The sequence below is a fragment of the Marmota marmota genome, unplaced genomic scaffold (genome assembly GCF_001458135.2).
Source record: "Marmota marmota marmota unplaced genomic scaffold, marMar, whole genome shotgun sequence".
Lineage (NCBI taxonomy): Eukaryota > Metazoa > Chordata > Mammalia > Rodentia > Sciuridae > Marmota > Marmota marmota.
Genome location: NW_025999991.1, coordinates 4237168 through 4250453, shown reverse-complemented (window position 1 = coordinate 4250453; position 13286 = coordinate 4237168). Strand labels below are relative to the sequence as shown.

The 13286-nt window shown below is 45.6% G+C and overlaps 1 long non-coding RNA gene across 2 annotated transcripts in view; it reads right to left on the bottom strand.

The window, feature by feature from the left end:
• Positions 1-621: 621 nt before the first annotated feature.
• The window catches only part of LOC125617852, a 25190-nt gene continuing 12525 nt past the window's right edge, over positions 622-13286 (bottom strand). Inside the window, exons 2-3 of one of the 2 annotated variants that reach the window (XR_007348946.1) lie at positions 1928-2221; positions 622-1649 (exon numbers count right to left, since the gene is read on the bottom strand). This is a non-coding gene — a long non-coding RNA (uncharacterized LOC125617852). Of the gene's footprint in view, positions 2222-13286 lie in introns of both variants that reach the window. The other variant, XR_007348947.1, reaches the window with a different exon arrangement.

Below are 13286 nucleotides of genomic sequence, written 5' to 3'. Positions count from 1 at the left end.
GCAAAAGTAAGGAAAACTGCCGAGTCCACCAGCCCCTCTGTTTTATGGGTCTTCAGAGAACAGAAGCCACAACAGTGAACGACCACACCTAGAGACCAAGCTGCGCGAGTCCCAGTGACAAGGAGCTATTGAAACAAGGCTGAGTAACAGGGAAGCCCTTCCTGCCAATCAGACATGTGAGGAAGCATGATTCAGGAAATACTGTTTCCCAGGGTGCAAGGGAAAATGTCACCATGTTTGTTCTAAGAACTGGTTAAAGTTTTCCTATTGTGCATAACTTAGTGTTGTGGTTTCTCTAAAACACTAATCCTTCTTAATAGGATCCCCAGCTCATGTTAAATTGCAAACTTAAGTTCAACAAACAGCTACGACAGTTTATAGATGGGTTGGGAGAGGATGAGGAAGGCTTGTGGCACTAAGTGAACTTCTATTTCTATCATTGCCTTTGAGCCCTGAAGGATGACGTTGTAAATTAGTATGTTCTTATTTGCTTTATCTATTTTTAAGCAGAAAAGAAAAAAGAATAAAAACAACATTTTTATTAATTTGATGTAAGAACAATGGACAAGCAAACTGATGGCATACTCACTAGTATTTAAAAGAAAAGAAAAATCATCCCGATAGCCCAAGTATAGCAATTGGTTTTATTTTCTGTAGCTTTCCATTTTCTTGTCCACCATTAGTTTTAAGTATGACATAAATGCAAGTTTATATTCTGTTTTTTTTTTTTTTCATTTAAAATCATTGAAAACATTTACACAAAACTCCACCCTAAAATTTCCACTTCTTGCCTGTCGGTGACTTACGTCCATGCTAGACACCGGTCACTCCTGTGTAACCTGTGTTGCTGTTTAGATGGGGTTGCAGTTAACAGCTTCATGCTTAGAGAATGGGAGTTTATGAGGGACTGATAACCTTTCTAGTGAGTGGATGTGACCGTGGGTGCATCAGTGTGATGTCACTTGGGACAAACTGCAGCATCCCTTCCATCCCTCCATTCTATGATTTCCTCCATCACCAGAGGAGCCTCAAGCGGTCTCACTTGGGTGCACACCAGATGAGCAAAGTTCAAGGAAAAGTTTCCAATTCAATCAGGGCTATCAGGGATTTCAAGGTCATGAACACAAAATCAGGGAATAAGCTACTCTGTCAAAAATAAAAGATGCCTCCACCGAGCCTTGAAGTCAAAACCGAACTGGGCCGGCGTCTAAGCTGGGGGCCCGATACCAAAGCCAGCTATCTAATGTTTTGGAAAGGCCATCTTGATGTTTTGTCTCCAGCAGATCAGAAAGACATAAAAAGAGACAAGCTCAAGTGTGGAGCGGACTCCGGCTGTCCTGAGGCCCCAGTGGGTGGATACATATACAGAAGCGCCTCTGTCCTTGGTCAGGACACCCTGGGGACCAGCTCCTCCGCGGGAACCGAGCAGCACTGGGCTGGATTCCAGCGAGGAGCAGGACCAGGCTGGCTGTTCTGCTGAGCAGCTGTCTTTTCCAGGGACTCTGGAGGCAGCACAGGACAACTTGTGTCACTTCATTTCACTTAATCCTCACAACTCCCCACTAAGGAGCTCCCTAGCGTGCTTTTTGGGGACATCCAACCATCCACACTCATCACCTTGGCTGGTCTCTGACAGATCTTCACTCCATCTGGAGAAAGGAAGGAAAAGAAAACTCATGCTCATCCACACCGCTACCCCAGGGAGCAGCCAACAAAGCCCTGGATACCCAGGGGTGTGAGCTGAACCAGATTTATGGTTGGCAAAGAGGAGGCTGGATGCAAACTAGGGAATAAATTAGGGTGTGGGAGATCAGAGGAAGGCAGAACTGAGGACACACTCGTATCTTCCACTCTGCCCTCTCCATCCAAGGCTAGTTTCTTAGTGCACACAGCCCCAGGCCATTTGCATCACCCATCTGAGTCTCACCTTAACATATCAAAAAGCAGCCTCCTCACTATCCTCAGGAAGTCCTTTGTCTCTCTGACTTCCAGACTTCCTTATCCATGTCAATGGTGACCGCTATCATTCTCCTACTCAGGGGTCGCAAAGCCTCAGGATCACTTGAGACCCTTCTTCTCCCTTGCTTCCTCCTCCCTCTCTATCTCCCACGGAAGCTTGTCTGCTCCCGCACACTCGGGGCCTTCACGTCAACTCCCACAGCTCGCAGGACTTCTCCAGGTGGAACACAGACCGGAAGGGTGCAGCTTCCACGCATGGACCCTGGAAATCAGAAAGAGGAAATTATTGCAGAGACTCCCAAACAGACCCAAAGCCCACGGCCTGGCCTTCCCCTTCCCCACCACCTCCCCTGCTCTCTCGATCCTGTTTTCCTTGATGTTTTTTTTCAACTGACTTCACAAGAAATCAAGAGAAGGAAAATAAGAGAAAAACAGGAAAGTCCCTGTGAATGGAAATGACGAGGGCCCAGCTGGTGGTGAAGCATCTCTTCCTAGCAGTGCTGGCCCCACAGCTCCTGAGCACGCATAGAGCACCTGGCACTGTTCCCAGTCCCTCACCTGGGCACTCATCAAACCTTGCAAGGAAGAGGCCATTATTATTCTCAGGTGACTGATGAAGAAACCAAGGAGCAAGTAATCACAAAGCTGCCTTTGCCATGCGGTGATAACCAACGAAACCAGCAGTCCGCTCCAGAGCCCTCTGCTCAACGCCATCGCATCGTCCCACTCCTGGAATTTGCCAGACTTTGCCAAGTCCTTCCAACAACCTCCCTCACCACTCAGTCTCTTCCCCTCTGGGCCTCCTGTCCCAGGCCTCCACTCCCGCCTGTCATTCAGAAGGGACCTGTCACTCTCTCTGACCCCAAATCCTCACAGCACATCTTCTCCTGTGGCACTTATGATTTTCTGTTTTGTAAACTGCTCGTGTCCTCCAGCCCAGGAGGTCCCTCCAAGCGTTTCTAGATGTCCTGATAGTACTCACTCCCAGCACCCCAGTTGGCTCAGGGGTCCCTGCCCAGCCCCAGGCGGCACTGAAGGAGCTCGCTAGGTACCATCTGCCACCATGCCATTACAGCAGGAAGAAACCTGCCCGCAGACTCCAGACAGAGAGTCAGACAGGAAGCACACACTCAGCCAAGGCCTGGAGTTAGAGGGCAGAGGGCTGGGAGCCTGGACAACTCCAGGCCAGGCCAGAGGGGCCAAGGAAGCAGAAGAGGCTCGCACACCTCCCGGAGGGTAAGCCCAGTCATGATGGCCTGTGATAGTACTGCACTGCCGCTTAACACAGGTGTCACGAACAGGAAAGAAGACCCGGCAGCCCCTGCAGGCTTCTCGGCAGCCACGGGCAGCTGTGAGCACGCAGGTGGAAAAGTGGGGTTGGTGTTTGCCAAGACAGAACAAAGAAGGGAGGGGGTCATGGAGGCTGAGGGGTCAGACCCTGCAGTGCTCTCAGAATGCCACCTGGACTTCAGTGTGAGGTGAGCTAGAGGGACAATTCTTCCCGCTATTTTTAGGCTCCTCTTTTTCTTCCTTCCCCACCACCTCCTTGGCTCTTTTGATCCTGGACAAGCACCCTGAAGCAGAGATGAAGTCTCCCACCCTTTACCAAGTGGCACTGGGATCCCTGTCTCCCTCCAGTGACTGCACTGTGCTGTAGACCAGCATATGCATGTGTCTGTGCCTGTTTATTTTCCCCTCTATGACTGCAAATTTGAAAAACAAGAGCACTATTTCTTTATTAACTCTCCATTTCCTCTAAAGCAGAGGGTCTCGGCATTGGCTGCACTGGACAGTTTTAAAAATCATGATGTCTGAGTCCCCGTAGATGTGATGTGACTGGCCTGAATGCCGTCTGCATGTCAGACTCTTAAAGACCCAGGTGATTCTGATGGGCATGAGGGTTGGGAGCCTCTGGAATAGATCACACAGTAATCTACAGAAGATATGGGCAGGTGACCATTGGCAGAGCTTAATGAGTGGGTCAGAAAGGCAGACAATGCCAAGCTACCTTCTAAACTCGGGATTCTCCAACAAGTCATGCTGGACACTTGTTTCTATAAAATTATGCTTTTTGAAATTCTTATTTCAACTCTGTCTCAAAAACTTCATGTATGACCTCCATTGTCTGCAACAGGGTTTCCATACTTTAGTCCTTGAACTGGACTATCTAAAAAACTTTAAAATACTGTAGCTCCTAGGGGCCGCATGTGGTGATGTAGAGTCCCTGAAGGCCCAGGAATCTGCGTCCCCGTAAACATCCACTGTGACCTAATATATTACTGGGGTTAGCACTATCAATCCACAGAATAATATCTGTGTCCCTTCCCCAGCCTGTCAATTCCTCCACGATATTCCTCCGCCCTCTGACTGAACATTGCTTTGCTTGTTTCTGAGTAATTCCAGCCTAAACCTCTGCCACCAGGAAGGGAATCCGGCCACTGGGCTTCACTGCCCCCTCCTGCTGCTGTTCAGGCCGCCCTTCACCTCACCAGGCTTCACATCCCTCCACGCCCACCCCGTCCTGGACTCGCTTCCCGGACCTGGCTCAGGACAGCTGCTTCCTCACAAGCCGTTCAGGTCCCACAGCCCACGAGGCAAGCTCTCTGCCTAACCCAGGCAGCACTCGTTGACGGAATTAATGCCATTCATCTAACTTGTTATGAAATTATGTGTTGTTTGCTCCCAGAAGATAAGGACCCGATCCTCACTACACTAGGACAAGTGGGTGAAGAAGGGGTAGCATGTGCCAGCTTCTCCCAGCCCTCCCTCGAGGCTTTGTCCAACCTTCACAACTTGATCACCTGAAGGTGGTTTCTTTTCCTTTTGCAAAGACAGCGAGTGGCCAGAGAACGGAGCTGTGGGGCAAAGATAAGCTGGGTTTTGCCCGCTGCACGTCTGAAGCCTCACCTGGGGCTACTACTACTGACAGAGCCCACGGACAAGCTAGCACACCTTAGCTATCACAATAAAATGATTTTTATAAAGCAAGTGTGATTTGTGCTATCTGCGTTTTCTGGACCATTTTGTCTGCATTCCTCTTGAGTAGTAACAGCCACATCTCCTATTTTATTTCCACTCATGGACATTTAAACTTCCTAGTTCCTATATTCTAAACAATGCTGCTAATATTTTTCACTTCTGATTCTCTGAAAAATTTTATTGACCTAATGGTCCCTTAGTGTTCCACTGTAATAATAAACCTGCATTTAGGGCCTTCGTAGGATTTATAAATATCTAACTTCTTAGTTATAATAGAATAAAAATACCCAATTTAAAGACTTTTAGTGTCATGACAGGAAAAACATATTACACATCACTCTCTATCCAGGAGCAGCTAGGAAACCAAGTCTGCTTTGTGGTAAGGATTTCAGAGGAATTTTACTGCATTAAAAGCTACTATGTGCCTCTGCACCCTGCACCTCCTTCCTGACCCCACCATGAGCTGAGCACCTTTCCTCTCCTGGCCCATTTCCCCATGATGCTCTGCCTCACCTTGGACCCAGAGCAATAGAGTCAACCATCTGTGAATCAAGACCTCTGAATTGTGAGCCCCAAATAAATTTTCCTCCTCTAAACTGTTTTTGTCAGATGTTTTGGTCACAAAGCTGACTACAACAGAAATTGGTACAAGAAGTTGCATCATTGCTGTGACCAACCTGTTCATGTGGTTCAGAAGCCTTTAGAGCCAGTTGGGAAGAATTTTGAAAAGTTTAGAGATGCAAGCTGAAAATACATCAGAATGTTTTAAGCAAAGCTTAATGGACGATTTTGGTGGGAGCTCAGACAAAAAAATGCCCATATAAATGTGGATTGTGTCCTTGAGGTTTAAGAGGGGAAGGAAGACTCTACTGGAAATTGGACTAGAGCCTATTTGTGTTGTTCTCACAAAGAAGTTGTCTACATTTGGTCCATGTCCTGCAACTTTCTTTGAGGCTAAATTTAAAGGTGATAGACTAATTAATCTGGAGGAGGAGATTTCCAGGTAGCACAGAATTCAGGTGGTAGAATGGATATTGCTGGCAGCTTTTAACCCAGTGTGCTGTGATACTCAGGAGCAGAAATCAGAACAGAAAGATCTAAAAAACTTGCAATTTGACCAGAAAAGTGGATGTGAATCTGGAGTCAAGGAAAACTCTGCTTGTTGAAGAGATTACAGATCCTCAAGAGATGCTAAGTATTCACACAGAGATACCAGGAAAGATCCTAAGTGCAAGACCACACCCAATACAGACTCAAGGGTGGGGAAGGGAAAATTCTGTTAAATATAGATAATGGGGGCCAGGCATGGTGGCAAACGCCTGTAATCCAAGAGGCTCGGGAGACTGAGGTAGGAGGATCACTGGTTCAAAACTATCCTCAGGAATGGTGAGGCACTCAGTGTGAATATTAGCAACTCAATGAGACCCTGTCTCTAAATAAAATACAAAATGTAGCTAGGGATGTGGCTTAGTGGTTGAGTACCCCTGAGTTTAATCCCTGGTTACCCCCCCCCAAAAAAAAGACTAGATAATGGGGACCCTCTACTTGATGGGAGGTGGGGGATCTAGGAAGTTCTTTCATGATGCCGAGCTACAGGCACTCAGAGGGCACCACCGCCATGATACCAGGAACCCAGGGACTACACAAGCTGGTGGCAGACCTTGGCATCATTCATGTGGTGCTGGTTCTGCAGGAATGCAGGATACTAGAGTTAAGGGGTCATGGATGCTTCCACCAAGATTTCAAAGTAAATCTTGGGGGGCCATGCAGTGTGTAACAGGGTGAGAGAACCTGCAGGTATCCCCTGAGAGGGTGATGCATAAAGCTATGAGGTGAAGCTGAAGCTGGAATGGAGACCCCAGGAATTAAGAGATGCCAGTAACATGGACAGTCTGCCAAGAAAAGTTGCTGACTGCAGACAGTCATGCTAAAGGACAGCCCCTGTGCACTGGAATCTGCAGGACCAAAGGGGTAGGGCTGTCCAAGCCCTTGGGAGAGAACATCTCCAGCCACATGTCCTAGATGCTGTGTGCAGAGTTACCAGACCTGTTTGCCTGGCTGGTTTTCAGTCTTACTTTGGCCTCATCTTTACTCTCTACGCTACTTCTCCCTTTTGGAATGGGATTGTTTACTCTGTGCCACTGTGTAATGAATACATGTAACTTGCTTTTGATTTTTACAGGGACTCACAGCAAGAATTTGACTTGAGTCTCGGATGAGACTCGGACTTGGTCTGGACTTTTGGGCAATGCTGGAACTGTCAAGACTGGGCTTCTTGGAGATGAACTAAGTGCATTTTGCACTGTGAAAAGGACATGAGCTTTTGGGGGCAGAATGTTATGGTTTGGATATGAGATGTCCCCCAAAATCTCCTGTTAATGCAGGTGTATTCAAAGGTAAAAAGTATTAGATTATAAGAGCTGTAACCTAAGAAGTCCATTCTAGTTTGAATGATTAGGTGTAAGTATATGCAGGTGGCACATGGCTGGAGGTGTGCCCTGGAAGAGCTCATCTTCTTGCAGCTCCTTCCCCTTCCCCACCCCATCCCCTCTCTCTTCCTTTCCTGCCTGACCCCACCATGAGCTGAGCAGTTTTCTTCTGCTGGCCCTTCCCCATGATGATACCTCACCTTGGGTCCAAAGCAATTGAGTCAGCCACCTATGGACTGAGACCTCTGAAACTCTGAGCTACAAATAAACTTTTTCTCCTTCAGAAAAAAAAAAAATAATAATAAATAAAGGCTAATATGCACAATATGTACATATTTCTTCCTATTCTAGTTTTTTTTCAAAGTCTATATTTACAATATATTATACTTTAGTACTTAAAAAGCTTGTGAAAACTGGAATCGTATTTTTCTTGCTTGGCATTTGATCTTGCGCACTGCCTAACGCAGGGCTGGTCATACCAGGGATGCAGTAGGAATGAGTTGGCTCATTGTCAGGGGCTGGCAGTTAAGGGCCACAGGAGGAGTTATAGGAAGGAACAAGTGGCTGGGGATCTTGATTATACAAAAGTGCTCTCATATTTCAGGCAACAAATTGACTGGCAATCTTTGGCTCAAATATATGTATATATTTGTGTGAAGTGTAAAAGCAGAATATTATATGTAAATTGAGAAATATGGAGTCTAGGCATTTAAGAATTAATTATGTAGTGGAGAAAACTGATGGGTATGTATGTGTGCATATGTGATGTATGTGTGTATATATATGCATGCGTATGTGTGCTCATGAGCAAATGTCTATGCATGTGTTTATATTGGTGTACACATGAGCATGCATGTATGTATAGATACACACATATGTGCATGTATTTCTGTGTGTGTTGTGTGCAAGTGTGTGCATCTGTGTGCACAAGTGCAATGTTTGCATGCACACACGTGTGCATATGTGCCTGTGTATGTGCATGGACATATTTGATTGCTAGTCAGGAGTGCTCTCTTGTTTAGTATTAAGAAGATTAAGATGCAAAAGCTGAGCCCAGATGACCTTGTTATAATCAACAAAGCAAGCACAGGGCAGTTAAGTTACCAGAAAAGAAAAAGACTCTGAGCAAAAGAGAAGGAGGGGAGGGAGAGGAAGAAAGGGGAGACTGGCCCCATGCAGAGGCTGCAGGAAGTTCCACAGCAGGAAGGCTGAGGGACTTACAATAATGTCTAAGATTCGGTTTCAATCTCCACACTTTGCTGTGTTCTAAAGCTCTCCAGTCACCACCAAAGTCTCCATGGTCTGCTGCAAGGAAAGTGGCCTGGCTTGAGTCTTGTATTTACACAAAAATAAATCACTGAATCCAGGACAACAGGGTCCACACCCAAGCAAAGGACAAAGACCAAGGCTGAAATCCACATGCAGGGCCCAGGGAAAGAGAACAGGGGACCTGGAGGTCCACAGCCCCGCAAGGCAGGGCCTGGGGACAGCAGGATCTAGGCAACACAAACACTCAGGATTTTGCAGAAAACCTGTGAAGCACTTTTAACAAATTAAGGTAGGGAATCTCAGCTTATGTCTTAGTATCTCAAGGGCAGAGTGACCTCCCTTTTCTTCTGGTTGCAGCCGTTCAGCTCCCCTTAAATGTGACCAGAGGATCTCCGAGGGCCACAGCACAGAACTATAGTTTAGAAATGAAAGGCGAGACTCTCCCCATGCTTCTGACGAGCGAACATGTTCAAGATGGAAGTGATCTTATGGATCTTCTTTGTGATCTTGCGGAATGTTTCAAAGGGCTTTGCAACTCTGACCAAATGCTTTTTACCCTTTATAGCCAGGTTGTTAGTAACCAGAATGGAAAGGCTTCTCCAGAGTTGTATAACCTTGTTATGACCCTTGTCATAACCTTTAATGTTTCATACATATTTTTAGTAAACATGAATTTAGCATCTACTATGGGCCAGAAATGTTCTAAATATGAGTAATGAACAAAAAAAAAACAGTGCTTGCCCAACGGAAGATTAAATGCAGAGCAATGAATCCAAACCGCCTCATCAGAATGGTCAGATAAGCTCTGTAAACAGAAAGATTCCCAGAACCCACCCAGACCTGGTTTGGATGGATATGCCTTTTGACTTGTCAATAAGCCAGAGTGAAGTGGTTGAGGAAAACAGGATGCAGTGGAAGTAGAATAGGAAGGGTGCCACAGCCACCATCCCAGAGCTGTGACTCCAACACGCCATCAAGCTCTGGCTGAGTTCAATCAGACCTCTGCAAAGTTCTGCATTAGAACAATGATGCAGCACTTCATGCCTGCTAAAATGGTGACATCAAAATGACGGCAAATGATGAGGGTTAGCAAGGATGTGGTGAGATTTATTCCTCCAACTTTGTGGTGGGAATGGAAATGAGATAGACAATTTGTGGGTTGGTCTAGCAGTTCCTCAAAACAATTAAACATCAGATTACCATATGATCCAGCAAGGCCACTCATAGGGATATACCTCTTCTGTAAAAATTTATACATGAATAAGGGTTACATGTACAGGAGTAAAGGAGTATTGATTCTATATTAGGGAGACATTCTAGGCTTTAAAGTATTCATTGGTTAGGGGTAGCAGGCTCTTTTGATGACTCATTTCTAAAATCAATGTGACAAAGCTCTGCATAATTTTCAGAGATCTCAGGTGAGACCCCTCAGGCTTGGTCTGGCTCCCTCAGCAGGCACTCTCCATGTGCACACCTAGGGCTTGGAGATTTTCTTTTTTTAGCAAGGTAAGCATTTACTCTTACAAACCAGTGAGGGTCCATCCCTGGATATTAGGTGGGACAAAGTTCCCATCAAGAAGAATGAAGAGTGTCACTGGAGAGGTAAATACACTAACTGTCCTCTCTGTAGGGGGTTTTGATCACTTGCATGAATAAAAGGATGTTACAGTAAGCAAACTAAGCCAATCCCAAAGAACCAAGGGCTGAATGTTTTCTCTGATAGGTAGATGCTAATTCACTAAGGAGAGAGGGGAAGTGAATGCTAATTAGTGAATGCTAATTCACTAAGGGGAATAAAGGGAGGGGAGGGGACATAGAGGTAGGAATGATAGTAGAATGACTGGGACATTATTTCCCTATGTGCATATATGACCTGTGTAACTCTACATCCTGTGCGACCAGATGGATGAGAAATTATACTCCAGTTATGTTTGATGTGTCAAAATGCATTCTACTGGCATGTATAACTAATCAGATAAACAACAAAAAAAGACAGTAAAATAAGGGTACAAAGAAAGACAAGTATACAAAGACAGAAACCAGGTTGGGTGGGAAGCCCTCCACCTCTTGCAAAGGGTTTTCTAGACAGAACACAACTTTAAAAATGTGCCAGTTTCACCTTAAGTAATTTGCCCACTGTACTATATTTTGTTACTATGATTAAATGTGTGGGGCAGGACAACTTTATGAAAGTAAAGAGGTTTATTTAGCTCCCAAGGGCAAGTCACCAGCACTGGCTTGGCTCTGGTGAGGTCCATGGCAGATGGGGGGTGGTGTCAAACAGCAGGAGCATTGGGTTGGGGATGGATCACATTTCTAAACAGAAAACCAGATAGAGGCTGAGTTCCCACAATGTCTTTTGAGGGTCAATGACCTAAGGACCTTGAGCCAGGCTCCACCTCTTAAAGTGCCCACCACTGGCCAACACCACAATGCTAGGGCCAACAATGCTAGGGTTTCCAACACGGGAACAACAAGGGGATACACTTCAACTACATCCAAACCAGGGCACCGCTAATATCCTCACCTATCTATATTTAAATTTGCAACTTAAAAATTTACTGAAATGCCATCAACAGATGATTCTTTATATCTTAAACCAGGCTGAGCAGGAGTTCATTTTCATAGGACAAAATCTTTGTGTTAGCAACAGCATAAGAAACCCTAAAGTAAGAGATTTTCTCAAGGAAAACTGCATAGAGGAAATCCAAAGAGTTCCCACGTCAAAGGCGCCCAAACAGCCAGAGCTTTCCATCTCCTGCTTCGGCTACAGCTATCTTGCCTCCTATTTCCAATTTTTTTTTCCCAAATGCAAAACTGATCATTAAACTTAATTATTGCATTTTTCTTAAAGGAAGTAACAGACAAACTGGGTTAATAAATACGTTCTCATACTGCAGGAGGCGGCTTTCAGCAAACTTCAAAGATAACAAACCCTGTCTTTGCTGCTCATTGCCCATGAGACCTGGAGGATACGTCTCAAGCTCTCCATCCTGCTCCCTTAGGATGGTGGGGACAGCAAAGATCAACCAAAATGATGCCTATGCAGCACTTATCCTATGCCCCGATCACTTAACAATTCCTTGTTGCTAATGTTATCATTATCATAATTTGTAGGAAATGTGTTCTAAATACCTGAAATGCAGCCATTAATTATTTAATATCCCCCACTCAACTCTACAATGTGGATATCTGAGAAATGAGGCATGGCTTTCCTCATTTATCAAATGCAAAAACCGAGAACATACTAATAAAGACCACATACCAATAGAGAGAAATCTATGGCATAACAAAAATAAAATGAAACTCTCTTATATCAATTGTCTATGCAAGTCAGAACACTGGGTTCACAGGGACACTGATTGGCAGAGCCAGAGAGAATGCATTGACAAATCCCATTACACTGTGAGACAACCATCAACATCCAGAAAGTCAGAGAGCCAAATTCAGACCAAGTATTTATTCAATGACCTGGTTAATTAAAATAAACCTCATTTAAAAAATGGACCTTGCTTTTTCCTCATAAAAGTAAAAATAATGACAAACTTGCATATTAATATCAATAACATATATTCCTAAGTACTTCCCATAGTCACACATTCACTTCCACATACCGCCTCATGCCACAGATTGGAGCTATGGACCTTCCGTACCTGGACTCCATATGTGTTTCGGTCTTCCCGACGTTCTTACAGATGGTGACACCATGCAGTTGGCAGTTAGGAAGCAGATGAGTAAGGGCCAGGTGGGATGTGAACCCTGACCCTGTGCCCCAGTCTGCACAGCCCTGTCTGGTGGTCGGGTGCTCATTTGTGGCCATATTTAAATTTTAAATTAATTTAATTAAAATTACAATCTCACTTCTTCCACTGTATACCGGCCACAGTTCAAGAGTGTGATTACACATGTGAACTGAGGCCCCTACGGACAGCTCAGATATGAAACATCTCCATCATTCCAGAGAGTTCCGCGGCACCCCATTGACACAAAGCCTTGCGGTTCCAGGCTCCCGACCAGGACGCTACACGGCTTCCTGGGCTCTAGCACACTGTCTGCTTTGCTGTCTGTTGAATGGTTTCCCTTGAATCCAAAACAAATCCCCCAAATTTTACATTCATTTACTGAACAAGTTTACTTAAGATCTTACCCAAGTATTTCAATACAACATACCAAAAGTCACAAATCCAAAAAAAACAATCAGGGAGAAGGAAGATGGCGGCGAGGGGAGTGCATTGCCCCCGTGTGCTGCTTCACTGTGTGGGAGTATGACAAGTCAGGACGGCTAAAGGATATCTTGTTAGGAATTTCCAGCAATAGTGGGGTGCTCCAGAACCTGGAGGAAGGATTTCCATCGCACGAGGATCGGCTACGGGGACTCAAACGCGAGAGGTTTGTCGCACGGAGGGTAACACTGCTTATTCAGCAAACCGCCCCGCGGCTAGAGTCTGCAGCGCGCGCTGGGAAACAAGGAGATAGCGACGCAGGGATACAGCGCTGCAGTTTCTGCCAGCCATGCAAGCACCGTACTCAGGGCTGAATTCTGGGTTTGAGACGGGGGAAGAAAGCGGTCCATCACGGTTCTCCACACCGGTCAGACCAAAGAGGAGGCCAGCAGCGACCATGTTGGAAAGCTGACGTCACCATCCCTGT